We start from the raw sequence: 15510 nt of genomic DNA, 5'->3' as shown, positions 1-15510 counted from the left end.
CGAAGTTTGCACACATTGCAGATATTGTGCGTTTATCACGTCGATCGTATGGCAATGTGACGTAAACAGCCGGCCTATGAACCGGATAAGCGACGAGCCCAGAAGGTCCTTAGAGACGCTGGAACCACGCAGGGAGACGGGGAAGGTGAGGCTAGGTGTTGGTTTAAGGAATATGGGACAGCTATCAAAGCGGGCATCTTTGCGGCGCCAAGGACGCGGCTAACGAGCCGCCGTCTGGCCATTCAGCTCGACTCTTCGCCTCGTTTACCTTATACCTAACCACCTTCGTGGCCGGCACCACGTGTACAGGTATACGTGCACGAAATTTACACCTTCGTGTTGTCCGAGGTTTCTCTATGCAGGTACCCGTACCTGCTCTCAAACCCAAACGATCGCCACTAAGATCACCTAGACTCCATCCGACCGGGACGCCGTGGTCTGAGAAAATCTCATTGAGGACGAAGAATCAGGAGAAGATTCGTGAGTAAAGGAAAATTAAGAAACGCTGGCAGTTGATGGTTCATGCTTCCTGATTATTTATTTCATTGCGCGATGACAGGCTTTGACCACCTTCTACAATTGGTTTGAACATGTCCGAAATTCGATACTTTGACCGACTGTTGTTTGAGGAGATTTGTAAGTTGTATATAATGATTTGGGGGGATGCGGACTTCAGTTGGAGCCCTAGTGTCTGTTGAATCCCATGCTCGAAATCCAGCGCCTCTCGAACGGGTCTCTCTCCCATTGAGTACGTGGGCGCATGGGATCTCTCACCCATTCACGCGGTGTTCTCGTACCTGGAAGTCGGCCTAATGATATGCCCGAACCCCGCTCAATGGACCTTTCGGGAATTCTCCGACGCTTTCGAAGAATTAGGAATTCCGAGGTCGGCTCCTCCGGCTCCTCAACTTCTCCCGCCTGCCTTTGCGCGGGAGCTGCTGCTGCTGCTGGAGAAGGAGCAAGACAGTTGAGAGGAAACGTGAAGAGAAAGAGAGAATGAGTCCGAGGTAAAGAAACTAACGCACGGTTTGTGCGAATCGAGATTCTCTTATTCTCATTCTCGCCAGATTTATAAGTGCTGCCAGTTTCCTCTCGATCGCGCCTCTACGGATGCCGCGCGTTCGTCTCTCAAGCCCGCGGTACTGGTTAACTTGACAAGTACATTTTTCAACAACTTCAGCTAACTGGAAGCAAAGTGTTCAACACAGTTTCTCTTCGGGATTGGTTAACCGGAAAATATTTATTCCACATAATGCAGACGGTAATAAATCCGATTTAACAGTTTAAATAGTTTTCCTTCAAATAGAATTCTACAAAGTTTCAATATTCTCAATATCGATGCCGTAGTAAAATCTGCAGACATTCGGCACATCGCAAGATGAAATCATGTATTAAAACAACGTCCCTCAAGGCCCACCGTAGTTGGGGAAATAAGACAAGTTTCCAATGTGTGCATGTACCCCTTTTGGCTGGTGAAGCGAAGCGAATGACGAGGACAGTATGGTGTCGGATGCGCACACTTCGAGGCGAACACAAGGTTCCAGAGATGGTGATGTCGATGTTCAGAAACAGGTTTACGGCTCCGTCGCCTGTTCCTTAATTCTGAGCCGTGCATGTCGATTGTTTTATGGTCTCTGAATCGTGGCTTCTCGACTCTCAGGTGTTGCCACCTTGGAACCCGGTCCGGTCCTGGACAAGGACCTAGGACGACGACTTCAAAGCCGCCAAGGTGGCGCCAAGTCGGTTCGCGCGTTCCGCGTTGAGGAATTAAACTTCTTGCCACCCGCGCCGTAGTGTTCGCGGGATTTCAGTAGAAAAGTGGCCTCGGTGTGAATTTTTTTCCCCCGCGTAGAAGAGCGGAGCTTTAAAGCAAACTCGGACTAACTGGTGCCAATTAAATGGAAATTTATCCAATCGAGAAAGTAACAAAGTGCCGACGACGTAAGCGCGCTGGAAGAGCCCAAGGATTTTCCTCGGCTTAATTTTTACGAAGCCACTGAGTAACCGCGAGGAATTTTAAGTAAATCAAGAAGGGGTGTTGCACGGCGTTTATTCCCAACTCTGTGCTCCCCGCCTCTCGTTCCCCCTTTTATTTTCCTCCATTCTATTCCATTGGCCAAACGACACGGCAGCGTGAGAATTCGTTTACTTTCTTCTCCTCTGTATTTCTCTCTCTCTCTTTCTCTCTCTCTCTCTCTCTCTCTCTCTCTCTGTATCTTTCTCCTTTCTCGGTACTTCTTACCTCGCCATTAAGCAGACAATGTCGCGGGCACGAGCTCGAGGTACCAACAGCCTTAGCTGACGTGTCACCGGGCGTTTTATTCCTGCCATTCAAAAAGTGCGAAAGTTTAATTAATTTAAACCTACGGTATCAACCGGTATTGCTCCTCTGAAGAAGAATAAGAAAAAGAAAAGAACTCCCTTGCTCAGCAGAACTTCTTTCCGAGATCATTTTACTCGCGGCACTTGCGGTCTGGTTAAAAATTGATAAGCATTTCGAGCTGACGAATGATTTCTTCTTTCACGGAACAACGAAACGTTTGGAAAAAGTTGTGCTCGAGTTTCGCGTGCATGGTTGGTTGATCCGTTGATCGAAGCTCAAGGTGAAGATCTTATTTTGGTCGTATATTGTTTGCACGGTGAATCCGTAGGACTTTCTCGACGGTGTAGCTCCCGTTGAGATAACATTACGCGTGTAGATATCTAGTTCTTAGCCCTGCGGGGTCAGGGCACCAACGGTTTGTTTGTTCTGGTTGCCAGGTTCTAAGAGAACGGTGAGTGATGACCCACCAACCCGCGGAGAGAAGCCACTAAGCTTTGACGACACGGGTCGCCGGCGTGGCTTACCAACCACCCCGACCTCCGACCTCCCCTTCCTCTTCCTCTTCCGCTTCCTATTTCTCCGCCACCCACAACCCCCGGGACCGTCAAGCCCCAGACTTGGAAGTAACAGTGACGTGCACACAAGTTGAGGAGTGCCGAGGACTTATAGGCCTAAAATACACCGAAGACTTCTTTCTCTACTCATTCTCAGATCATCGTCGAGTGGCGATTGAATGATTTCCAAGCAAAGTGGAGGGGCCCGTAGTGCGATTCACGAATTTGGTCGACCGACGGACGGCGCGTTAACAGCGTCGACAAGAGGCGTTGAAAGACGTGCGAATGGCGGTGTGAAATACAGGAACGCGACCTCCGGGGTCATCCTCGTTGCCGCGAAATAGCAGAGCGGCAAGCGCGAAGGAAGGAGCAGAAGAGGTGGAAGATGGAGATGTAGAAGAGGAAGTCGAGAGCGTCCGAACTTGGGCTATACTCACTCCGTCCTCGGTCGTCGCGGTTGAGCAGAAATAAAGGACGGGGTTAACAGCCGGGGCCGACGCATTCCAGGGCGACTACGAAGCGTCAATGCGCCCGTCGACGGCGCTATTCCGGTACCGCTGCAGTAACGCTCGAGTCGAGTTGCTCCGAATCCACGAACGCGATCCATCCGTCCGTCACTCCTTCGGCGCTGAGTTCTTGGGAGCTGTAAACAGCCAGGCTCCTTGTCGATGATTTGTGTCGAGGCGTTCCCCGACAGCACGCCACTGCCACAACTATCTTTGTGCCAAAACCATGCAATGCGTGCCTCACGTGCGGCTCGGTACCTTCTTCTTCGTCTTCTTCTTCCTGTTGGCCATCTCCAGGCTCAGTATCTACCGTCAGCCTGTTGTAGTCACGGTTGTCGTTTTCTCCGCGAAATTTAACGAGAGGATAAACGAAAGGTTCCGAATCACGCGCGAAGGTGATGGAGAACGGAGCCTTGTCTCTTCTCGAACCTTGAAGGGTGTCGGCGAAACTCGAATTATTTAAATGGATTACCCGCACGCTCGCGCGCCGGTGTCTCAGCGGGAAAGTTTTACGAAATTTACTAATCTGCTCTTAAAATTTAGATGGATTATAAGAGGAACGTCGGATGAGAGAGGGAGGGAGGGAGTGAGGTGAGGCCTCGAGGACTTCGTACTTATTATACTTAGCTGGATGACGTCTTTTTAGGAACTAACAATGAGGGATGGCGGACCCAGTAGACGGTTAATGCAGTGGAAAGTAAGAAACGGTAATTAATATCAATTATCTTTCTGTTTGCGACCAGCTCTAATTAGCCCTGCCTGCAGTGACTCTTTCTTCCAAGACAAAGACGCATTAGTGGGACGCCTTCGCCGCACACCCACTAATCGTCTCTTTTTATCTCAAGGAAAATTTTCAATACACCTCAACATATCGTTCTCACCGCAGTGTGAAATACTACATTTTATTAACGAGACCACAACTGCAGACTCGCTTCTGCAACATCAGTTCGCAGCTGACCATCAAGTCGTAACAGCCGTAACCACTAGGGTAATGAAGCGAGCATGGTATCGGGCTTGTTCGTTGTTTGACGGACACGGTTGGTTCGGTGGTGAGTCGACTAGACGTCTGCGTTGCACTTTGACGGGACAATGAAGCGCGTTAAATTTGCAGATACAGACGGCTCCGCATGCGAGCGCGATATACCGATGAACCTCGTTACGATGTCGTAACACTGACCCTAAGAGGCACCATTTCGATGGATGTAATTTCCATACCTAGAAGTCGGTTTTATACGAGCGGTACACAGACGCGGACATGAATCACGCAGTGTCGGCGATGGTGCTGCTGGTCTGTCAAAATCGTTGCGCTCACATGGGAAATATTACCATACGACGTGTTTCGCACTCCGTAAATCGAGCGAAACGCGCCCGTTTTACGAGCGAGTTACCTACGACGTGCATGAATTCCTGGCACCTCGATGGTTCTCCCGTGCAGCGTTTCCAGGGTACAGAAACTTTCGAGAGGCGTGCATCGTTACGAGCACCAGAGACCATGCAAAACCATGTCACGATCGAGGAGTTCTTAGGTCCTTTCTTTGTTATACTGTTATTATTCGAGTGGTGGTGGTTGTTTTTATCCTTCACCTACGCCTTTTTATCACCCCTTCTCTCCCCCCTGTCCCTTTTCTGCTCCGTTACTCCCCACTTTTTGTCCACCACGAACGAAAGACGAGGAGACGATCGCTTTTCGCCTGCAGCGTCGAAGCCGCGCCTAATCTAATGGGAGACACAACCGGGTCCCGGGGGAGTTGGGACATTTCAGGAGCATACCGCCTACCTGAAGGCGCTACTCTTCGCCGGCGCTTCTCAGCGGGAGTGAGCGAGACCGATCGAGGTGTGGATCGCGAGGGCGCTAGAAGTTCTCTTTGAACAGCACCGCCACCACTTGTCGTTCGATCGGCGGCGGTCCGTTTTAAATCCGATCGCTTCTCCACGCTCGCATGCGCGCGGTTGTATTCGTGCGTAGAACGCATCTCCGAGGATATGCAGGGAAGGGGTGCAGGCGCCCGTTTCGGAGGCGCAGGGGGTGGAGGACGCGTTCTTGTACGCCTCGTCGACTACGCGACACAGATTTCCTTTACATTTATAAGTCCGCCACAATGCCCGAATAAATTGTCTGGCGGTGGACAGCCTTTAGCGCCATCGGTTCATCCCCTGCTTCCCTAGCTGCATCCTGCCGTCAACTAAATACTTCGATACCATCTGCACTGTATCCGTGTGCTTATACAGGTATATATATATATATATATGTATACCTACGGCCGTTGTGTGTCGACGGAATCGAGGCTACTCACTGTAAATCGAGCGTTATTTATTGGATCAGTATTTTGAATCTTGAAGACCTTTGTCGTGCAACTGGGGATGTTGTCTTCTTGATAATTGAAACTCAAAGTCATGTCGATGTTTTCATCAACTCTTCGCATTTTAAACTCCGTTCAAAAGTGTCTGATTAGTAACGGACACATCGAGTACCTACTTACGTTTGTAATGGAGGGTCGAAACAGGAAATTTCGAGTAAGGATAATAGGGGGTGAGAAATTTTCATTAGATACTTGACTAGCGATATCTCGCCTCGGGGATATTCGGACGTTGAGTAAACCGATACGAGAACAAAGTTGTTGGGATACTCTTGATTCCCGAACAAATAAACGCATCACACGTCTTGGGTGCGGATCGATCGACGAAGCGGCGGGAGTCGAGCAAAGTAATATAAAGTCTAGAGCCTGCAGGTCATATAGCAGTCATAAAGCTGAGGGCTTGCGGCCCCTCCCACCCGGCTCTCTTTATCTCTTACTTTCTCTCTCTTTCACTCTCGCGGCGGAAAGTTCGGGGGTAACCTTTGGCCCTTCGACTCGGTGCGGTGAAAGCTCGCGCCCGACCACCGCCTAATATAAAGACGACTATGGCGCGGCTGGATGAAGCAATTTACATGGGGGTCGCGAGCCTCGAGTCAATTCCGGTATACCTACTCCCGTTTTCCTCCCGTGTCAGGGCCATCAACTGCCCGAGGGAGCACCGCCGACACGGCCGCGTAAACCGCCCGGTATTTTCATCCGAGAATGATATTAAGTCGTGCTTCAACTGCAACCCCGTAAAACTGACTGACTTACCGACTGACTGGATGAGTTTTAAATTGCACGTTAAACCACAGACGGCCTGCAGTCTCATACCCGCGTGCCTGAACGTCGCGTTCCTGAGCTGGTCCGTCGTCCGTGTACAAACGCGGGCTGGAAACTTGTGCGGAATCATGCTCGCCGGAGTCTCTGCGTGTATAATGGTCTGTATATATACGAAGATTTGCGAGTAACCAGCAGGAATTGCATATAGAGTGCGCCTCGGCTGGCCGGCGATATCAACAAGACCGTACCGTTCGGATATCAACGGCCACCGCGTGTCGACGTCGGTTTCTTTCCGCGAGTGTATAGGTGCGCAATCGCGGCCTCGGTACCAACCAGCGTTCGTTGGTTGCGTGTATGCGTTCACGTGTGTGCAGCCCATACGCCAACCACGGAAGCTGTTTGTAAGGACTATCTCTACGCGCCGTGTACTTGATAATGTCGGGGCAAAGTGTTGTCCGCCGACCACGTTACACGGATACCTCAAAAGCGGTAGGAGTCGAGTTTGGACCGGAGGAGGTGGTGGGGGGAGGGGGGGTGGGCAGGGGAGGTGGATATCTACTCTCGAAGGAGCCGCCGGGCGGAGGCGGGGGTGGAGGAGGTTGAAGAGGTGGTGTAAGGTGGTGGTGGTGGTGGTAACGCGGCGAAGGTTGTTAGCCGCGGTGGGAAAGAGAGCGGAGAAATAGCGGCCATGTTGGAAATGGGAGGGAAAGGAGAGAGAAAGGCAGAGTGCGCGAAGCCAGCGGCAACGATCGCATGCGACCGCCGATCGATCGCGGCTGGGACGCAGCACGCGGCCGACGCGACCGTCCAACCGCGACCGAACGCCCGACCGACCGCGGTGCCCAAACTCCATCTTGTTGACGACCACGTTTTTTCACATCGGCAACGACGCCGATAGGCTCGCCGGTACCGCGGTGGGCGTTTGTCGGATTTTTCCTATTTTGTCTGGTCGAGCTCCGCCTTGTGCTGCTGCTGCTGCTGATGCTAACTGCCCGCGGTCCGAGCTTCGTCCACCTCTTACCCATCCGCTGGATTGTCGCTTCCTATATGCCAACATTATCTACAAACAGGGTCGGCACTGCTCACGGATGATCGCGATCAAGCTTTCCGGTTCGTCGTATTATTGCGAACTTGGTACAGAACTATATGCCGGTCCGTCCATGGTCGAAGGCCTTCGGTTGTCAAGGGTGATCAAGAACCGCTGCAGTCTTGATGATCGTAACGCTAAGAGACAATCATCGTGTTCATGGTTTATCTGTCTCTATGGAATTGCACAATTATAATAATCTATAGTCGACAGACGGATGAACGTCAAGAGTTGATCGGTGAACCGTGGAAAGTCGTATATTTCTTGGTCACTTTATGGACGGTGGATGAGATATCGGTGTCAGAGGTGTTGAATTCGACTGATACGTGGAAGGTGGTAGAGTGAGAACGAGGAATATACACGAAGAGCAGAAGGGAAACGAAGGAATAAGGCAAGATACACATCCATTACCATCAGCATGCAAATTAGATCGAGGATTACCGCAAATCCTTTCGTTACAATCCTCTCCGCCACGAAGGGGGTGCCGGTCGGTGGCGTATACTCGGTGTCCTCCCTCTTGCCGCCTTTCCACTATCTCTTTGCCCGAGCATAGCCGGAGAAAGGGGCTGTCCTGGCTGTACAAACTCTTAACAGAACTTAATTAATGTCTGCCATTGCTTCTGGTGGTGAAATTTACGTGAAACGATGGATCCGCGCAGTTGCGAAGCACGCTGCTCTCGGAGGTGACTTTTTAAACGTGGATCGAGAGTCTCCAAGACTAATGCTATTTCTTTGTTTCCAATGATTACCCTTCGTACCGATGGTGAAGGTTTTCACATACGAAGCGCGGAGAAATCTTCAAATTCAACAGTTATCTTATCTGCTACCCTATGTTTCTTGGAAGAGCTGTAGCAGTAACTACATCACAAAGCTCGGCAATTTCAATTTCAACCAACGGTATTCTGACGAGGTGCTGAGAGAATGGACAACTTTTTGTCAAGTATGTATGTGTATTTGGCTATCTGCTCGAAGAACAAGGGTTCCATTCAACGGAACGAGGCAAGACGAGTGAAGTCTAGCTGCTATCTGTACATGGCAACTACGTTATGTTATAAGTGGAATAAAAGTGGAAACAGCCCTCATTCATTCCTTCCTTCGCTTCTTCGTTCGTTCGTTCGTTCATTCAGTTATGTACGCTCGTATATTAAGCCTCGTAAAGTTCATTGACGAGTATAACGAGCTGGCTAGTAAAGAGCGATTATCTGAGAATGTTTACGGTTATTATTATTGAAACTAAAAGTAACCGGCATATAAACGATAACTTGAGTGTACTCGGTAATCGCAACAAGGAACGTACGCGCGGCCTGACCATCTGCTTTTGCCTCGTACATCACAACTGTATTTCCAAATATTATAAACCCTTTACTGTTCACGCTGGTTTCGAGAAAAATTCAGTCACTGCCCATCTCCCAGAACCAGTAGTCATCAATGAAGATGAAACGACGTGCCGCGACCATAACGGAGAAATCGTGTTCATAAATTGCAATCCCGCGGCAAATATTGTCAAGTTTTCTTCTTTTATCTGTGCCGTTTGGATTAGGAATCAGAACGGTTCTCGTCATTAAACTTTGAAGTCATGTTTTGTTTCTTAGCGTATAATTGTGCATATTTTTCAATAACTGTTGGAACGTCGGTTACTGAAAGGTACTGGGACGATTGATTAATAATATCTACAACTCCAGGTTGCGATTTTTAAATTGATCACAGCTGTACCTAAAAAAACGATCCCATATCAGGAGAAGCTCAATTATTGAGACATTGTGAAACTGTAAACGAAATTTTTCAAATGCCAGAATTGCATAATTTGACAAATTCATAAAATTAGTCATAACTAACTTTGTTTATTAATAATGTTTTTAGGAAATCCTGTTACCACTTTTGCCTAGCTTGAGAGAAGGTAATTTTTCAATTAAAAATTAAACTTGAGTTAACGTCGAACAGACCTTTAACAAAACCTTTGTTTCGTAATTGTGTCATTTTCACGCTTTTGTAATCAAACTAGATAAGTTCGGTAAATTTAAAGAAAAAAAAAAAGGCAGACGGTGGCAGCTCCGCAGTTAGCAATCGGATTATCCGGTAAGCGGCGAATGAGTCGGAGAGGTCTGATAAAGCGAGGCATCTGAATTCGAAATAAAATTTGATCGCAAGTCTAACGATAAGTAAGGATATTTGGTGCGGAAAGAGGGTCCGCGAATGCCGAGCGTGCGACGCGCCTTGGAAAAGCGGAGGACTCTTCGCTGGGGTGAAAACTGGGGGGGGAGTTCTCTGAAGCTAGCTAAGAACTTTACCCGAGAAAATAACACGTATCGAAGCGATTGTTTTGCCTCAGTCTTGGTTTTGGCCTTTCATCCGAGCTGGCTCTGTTTCTCGCGGGCGCACCGCAAAGCTTTGCAAAGGGGGAAAGAGAGCTTTCATTAGAAACGGGATTGTCAGCTACACCCGCCCCCGACTCCATCCAGCCCCTGGTTCACCGACAAACGGAGTTTACCGGGGTTTTGCTCCGCCGCGATAAATAACACCACAAATTACTTAATGCCACCCAACTTACTTACTTATACTCACTTCGCTCCGCTCCGTTCAACTTCACTCTACTTTTACTCTGCTCGATATTCTAGTCCCCGCTCCGTGTAGGTACAATACGCTCCTTCCAAAACCCCGTGTACCTTACACCCGAGGCCTTCGAGGCGTGTCTATAACCGGCGAAATCCTCGAGTAAAATTATGGAAAGGAGCGAGTCGACTTTAAACTTTAACCTCTCTCTCCCTGGCCATTGTAAATTGTAACAATTATTCTCCTTCTCGCTTTCTCTCTCTCTCTCTCTCTCTCTTTCTCTCTTTCGTTTAATTCGACGCTACCAGCAGTGAAGGCACGTGATTATATCTTCCAAGCCACGAAGAGTAGGAGGATAAACCGCGCACACAAAGTCTGGATATCATTTTTGGACCGCGTTAAACACACGGGACTATTAAGCTTTAGCAAACACTCGTGAAGTGTGGCCGCAATATATTACTCTCTGATGGCCACTGGCTATGCTCGAGTACACTCCAGACGTATAACGTTGGACGCTAAACGTCGGAGGGTAACCGCACTCTTAAGCCAAGTCTATACACATTTGTCAGATTATATTTTATAAGTAAACATTGAAAATTTATTCGTTCAGAGCCGCTTTGCTAGGCTGCGCTTACACTTTGCTCCTTCAGCCACGCCGCTTATCTTCCTACCATAAATCTAACCGGCCCGCTTACTATGGAACTACCCGTCTAGGCAAAAATCGCGTCAATATTTTATGTAGCTTGACTGTAAAAACGGGACATCGCAGTGTCACTGTGAAACTGTAACACGTATCGAACCGAATAAATGAACCACCGAACCCCCGCGAACAATTCGCACAAAGATCGAAAACTTTACTGTGGGAATGTAGCCGTGTACACTGTACATGGAATTGTGTATAAACTTGAGAAGTGGGATATTTCCTTCTTCCATTTACATCTAGCATAGTGGGAGTCAAAACTTGGAAGCATCAATATTTGGAATTGCCGATAAATCGAAATTTCAAACATGCGAGAATAAAATAACGAAAGATGAACTGTTCATCTTTCCATTCCAAATATTGATGCATCTTTTGTTTAATTTCATTCTTAAACGAATGTACTTTCAAAATATTGCATGAAATAACAAGGTTTAAAGGGTTGTTAGTGAAATATAGCACGCTTTGGGAAGTACAAATCAGAGTATTCGGTGACATTCTTCGGTTTCTCCGGTCGCTCAATTCTTCATTCGCGTAGTTCGCGTCACGGTGTTCAGGTTTTGTACGCATGTGCCGATCATGTGTTACATGCCTTCGATGGCTACATAATAAAACGACATATCTGTGTAATATATTAAGCCAACAACCATAAGCTGAGTCAACAATCTAAGTAGGTACGTATATATCAAGTTGATCGTAAGGTCTCAATTATGACTCTAAGTAGGTATCTATTTATCTACGTATATATCTGTCTATAGGTATGCGCACCTGGTGAATTTACGAGGCTCGGTTCCCCTCAATGGGTTATTCGGTTTGTCGTTAACTCGAACTTTCAAAAGGCTCACTACCATCGTTTACGAGGAAAAAATCGTTTTTTACGATCTTATAACGACGACGGCAAAGCGGCAAATACCCAGCAGCCCCGAAATCGCTTGGTAAGAAATGTTATACGCGATTCAAATCGGCAGAAGTACATGTTCAGATATTTTTACAACGTACGCGGAACATAAAATAACAAAACAGCAACTTTTACGTTATCTTCAAGTGTTGCGCGTAAGCGTAGGTATGTATGTAAACGAACAAATTAAGCGTGTCATCCTCGCTCTTTGATCAACTGGATAAAATTTGTTACTTCGTACAAAGGGGTAATCGTACAAGTCAGAACAACATTTTTACCGTCGGGATTGCTGGTAATTATCGGTGAAATGTTAAGCAAACCATATCTAGTAAAACTGAAGCCATCGGTGATGATGTCGCAGTCGCGAAGAAATTACACGTTTCTCTTATCAACTTCTCTAAATCTTATAACCCTTGGAATGGAAATATTGCTTACAATATTTCATACAATAATCATAATTATAATTTTTTATCGATGCCTCACCACCTTTATATTCATCGCACAGTCTTATTTTTAAATTTCTCCCGCTAGTCTGATAGGAGAAACGTGAAATAAATCAACCACATGAAATAACGAAACGCGAAATTGGGCTGAGAAATTGTATTCGGGTAATACCGCGTGCAAATAATCCAAGGAATCCGACAAATAAACATACTTGCTTTTTGGCGAAGTTGATTCGTTGAAATAAATTAATGTATAAGTAATTTCGCAGTGAGTGTCGGAGCAATAATGTGATCGTATCAAAGAGTCGTTTCTCACTATGGCAAATCCCTAATTGCTTCCGACGGAACAACGGCGTTTGGTACATATATACGGTGTGGAGTCATGTATCTACAACCTATGTGCTAGTATACCAGGTCTATAAATTATTCTAGATTTCCAGCGAGGTGATATAAGCTACGACATACTTGAACCGAGCCTAGTGTTACCATTCGCGTTGCGTAACGCATAACTAGATACGTTTACAACCCGATCAGTCGGTCCCCTTCACAGTTTATAACCGGCTAATAAAAACTTATTAGTATATCTATACCCTCCGCCGAGTCGCTCGGATTGGCGGAATCGGCTCAGTCGTTCGGAACGATTTAACAGGAATGGTCTAAGCCCACACGGCTAGGGCGCCGTGTTTCTCGATTGACGATTCGGTAGATTAGCTAACAATAAGACAGTCAACGAGTAAGAAATATAAACATATTTAGAATAAATCTTCTTCGCAAGAATTATTTTTACCACTTCCTAAGCGCCAGAAAAGAAACAATAGATCACGATCACTTTGTAATTACTTTACAAATTAATTTTACGGACTGAGGTTGAAACATTCAATAAATAATTGTAATCCTACATGGCAAGGTAATTTCCCGAAAGTCGTGAACAGGTTTCGTTAATTGAACGTGGGTGATAACTTGGGAAAAAAATTTCGAGAGCGAAAGTCATTTTCAAGGTGGGGCTGAGGTGCATGTTCTCATTGTTCTTTTATTTTCAAGCGTCTGTACTTGAAGCGACGATGGAATCGGTAATAAAGATTACAAAAAAAAAAAATGAGGAGAAATCGATATCTCCACAATATTTTTCGATTGATTTTTATTTTTTGTTACACTGTACAGTATAATGGCAAAAATAAGCTTCACGAATATGTAAGTCGGTTTACTCTGCCGGTTCAAGTTCCTTCAGGTGAACTATCCAACTCGGGATCGATTTCCAGGTCACTCGCGACGTGTACGTTTCTTGAACACTTTTTTTTTCTCTTTCACGTCAGGTAAACTTATAGAGTATAATGTTTTGAACACGGTTTGTTTGAGTTGTTCATCCATCCGAGCAATTAGTCCAGAAATCTCCAAGATGTAAACCGAAGGAATGAAAAAAAAGAAAAACTCTATTTATCGAGAAAATAAATTTGTTCGAATTCGCCGATTCTTCCATCGTAGCTTGGATCATTATTCTCGTCCTACTTATAACATCCCAAAGCCTTGTTTACAAACGTCCGCAAGGTTTGCCAACTTGCCGAATCGGCCTCGTTCCGGCAGAGTCGCATTAAAGTTTCAGAAACCACGCGTAGTTCAGACGCCGATCACCGAACCAGTGCTTAATTAGCCCAGGAATTTCTGGTCAGTACTCGATTCTCACATCCAGAGGTTCATTGTCTCGACTTCTTGGGCAGGAACGTAATTACCGCATCCGTATAAGCTTGATAACATCAAAATACGGCAACGATTTGAATTACAGCGTTACAGTAACCGGCACTAGAAACAGCAAGTAGTAAGCTTCACTCGAATAATCGAGGCGAGGTAATTTATGGGGTTGTGAGTACGCGCGTGGCGGGTACCTGGAAGCATCGCACATAGCGCAAGCGTGAGCGTAATTGGCAATAATTGAGTGCTAATTGCCGCGCATTTGTGATAATCAAATGTAGTTCCTCGTAAATTATACCCGGTATATGTATATATATATATATATATATACGTATATGTATATACGTTTTATAGTTATACGAGTGCGTTTGTACGGTCGATATGTACAAAACCAGCAGACGACCAGCATCGCTTCGGCGCTACCGTCGCGACGCTGCCTGGCTATGGATGCTCGGTGGAAAAGAAAAAAGAAAAAGAAAAAAAAAAAAAAAGAAAACTATATACCTACGTGGGCGTTGCGATACAGCTCTGGAAGGCTCGATCCACCTGTGCAAAGCGGAGGCGCTTCTTCCTATCTACCTATCTTACCGTATAAATAGTTACACGCGTTAATATTATCTGCACGTACCACCTTTTCTCCCGATCCATGCAACGCGGCGACGCAATGATATGTATCGCATATTTACCGATCCGGTTGTATATAATATAATACGCGCTATGTCGCCTTCGCGTCCTGACTAATATCCGTTCATGTTTACCTTTCTTGCGCATCGTACGAGAAGGCGAATGATGCTCTTGATCGTACACGATATGTGGTCTAATTACCAAGCTGTGATTTGTGCGAGTTAAATACACGTCTCGTCTTATCGATTATAGATGACTTCGGGATGATCGACTTTGGACAAGCAGAAAGAAGACGATTCTGATGACCTAAGAAGACGAAGCGTGTCGGTATGTACAGTATTTACATTTTCAATGTTCTGGAACCGATTCAATTGCAGGCATATATTATCGTATTAAATTGTAATCGGTGGTGGTAGATTTAGTCTCTTCTTCCAGTGCAGCAAGCACTTGGAACTGTTTCCGTGATCTCGAATAAAATCACAGTCACGCTATCATATTCGTGATCAACGAGTCAAAATACACGGGTATATGAAATTTCCAATTGATCGGAGTTACGGGATTTTCGGAACTTTATCCAAAATTACTTGCCCTCGGATATCTGATCATTGTATAACGAAAACTTGGAACGATTTTTATAATTCTAACCTCGGATACCATCCAACTCAAATTGTCATCTAATCCAGGTTCTTCTGGATTCATCAAGCTTTCAATCAACATCTGAGTCTTTTTGAGTTAATTGTTGAGACTGACAGACGTGCTACTATTAAGATGCGACGACGGGACGAGCGCAATTAAGCGTTGTTTGAACCATCAAAGACCGAGTCACCGAGAGTTCGGGGCAGTGGTTTGGCTCGAGTTGTGGCTAGTTGAAAGGGGCGCGAAGAAACGCGAGCAGCGGTTGGCGTCTGGTTAGCGTAGCTAGCTCTCGCCTGGACTTATCGATGTTTATGTTAAGCCGACACATTTAACAGCTTCGTTTATCTGCTCGATAAATAACAAGTGGATTCCTTTTCCCGGTCCTCG

At 46.3% G+C, this 15510-nt stretch overlaps 1 long non-coding RNA gene across 1 annotated transcript in view; it reads left to right on the top strand.

The window, feature by feature from the left end:
* Positions 1-14808, top strand: part of LOC124175425 — an 89370-nt gene extending 74562 nt beyond the window's left edge. Inside the window, exon 4 of the long non-coding RNA XR_006869161.1 lies at positions 14740-14808. This is a non-coding gene — a long non-coding RNA (uncharacterized LOC124175425). The remainder of the gene's footprint in view (positions 1-14739) is intronic.
* The last annotated feature ends 702 nt before the right edge of the window (positions 14809-15510 follow it).

This window comes from Neodiprion fabricii, chromosome 2, assembly GCF_021155785.1.
Source record: "Neodiprion fabricii isolate iyNeoFabr1 chromosome 2, iyNeoFabr1.1, whole genome shotgun sequence".
NCBI classification, from domain to species: domain Eukaryota; kingdom Metazoa; phylum Arthropoda; class Insecta; order Hymenoptera; family Diprionidae; genus Neodiprion; species Neodiprion fabricii.
This window is presented reverse-complemented; position numbering and strand designations above follow the sequence as displayed.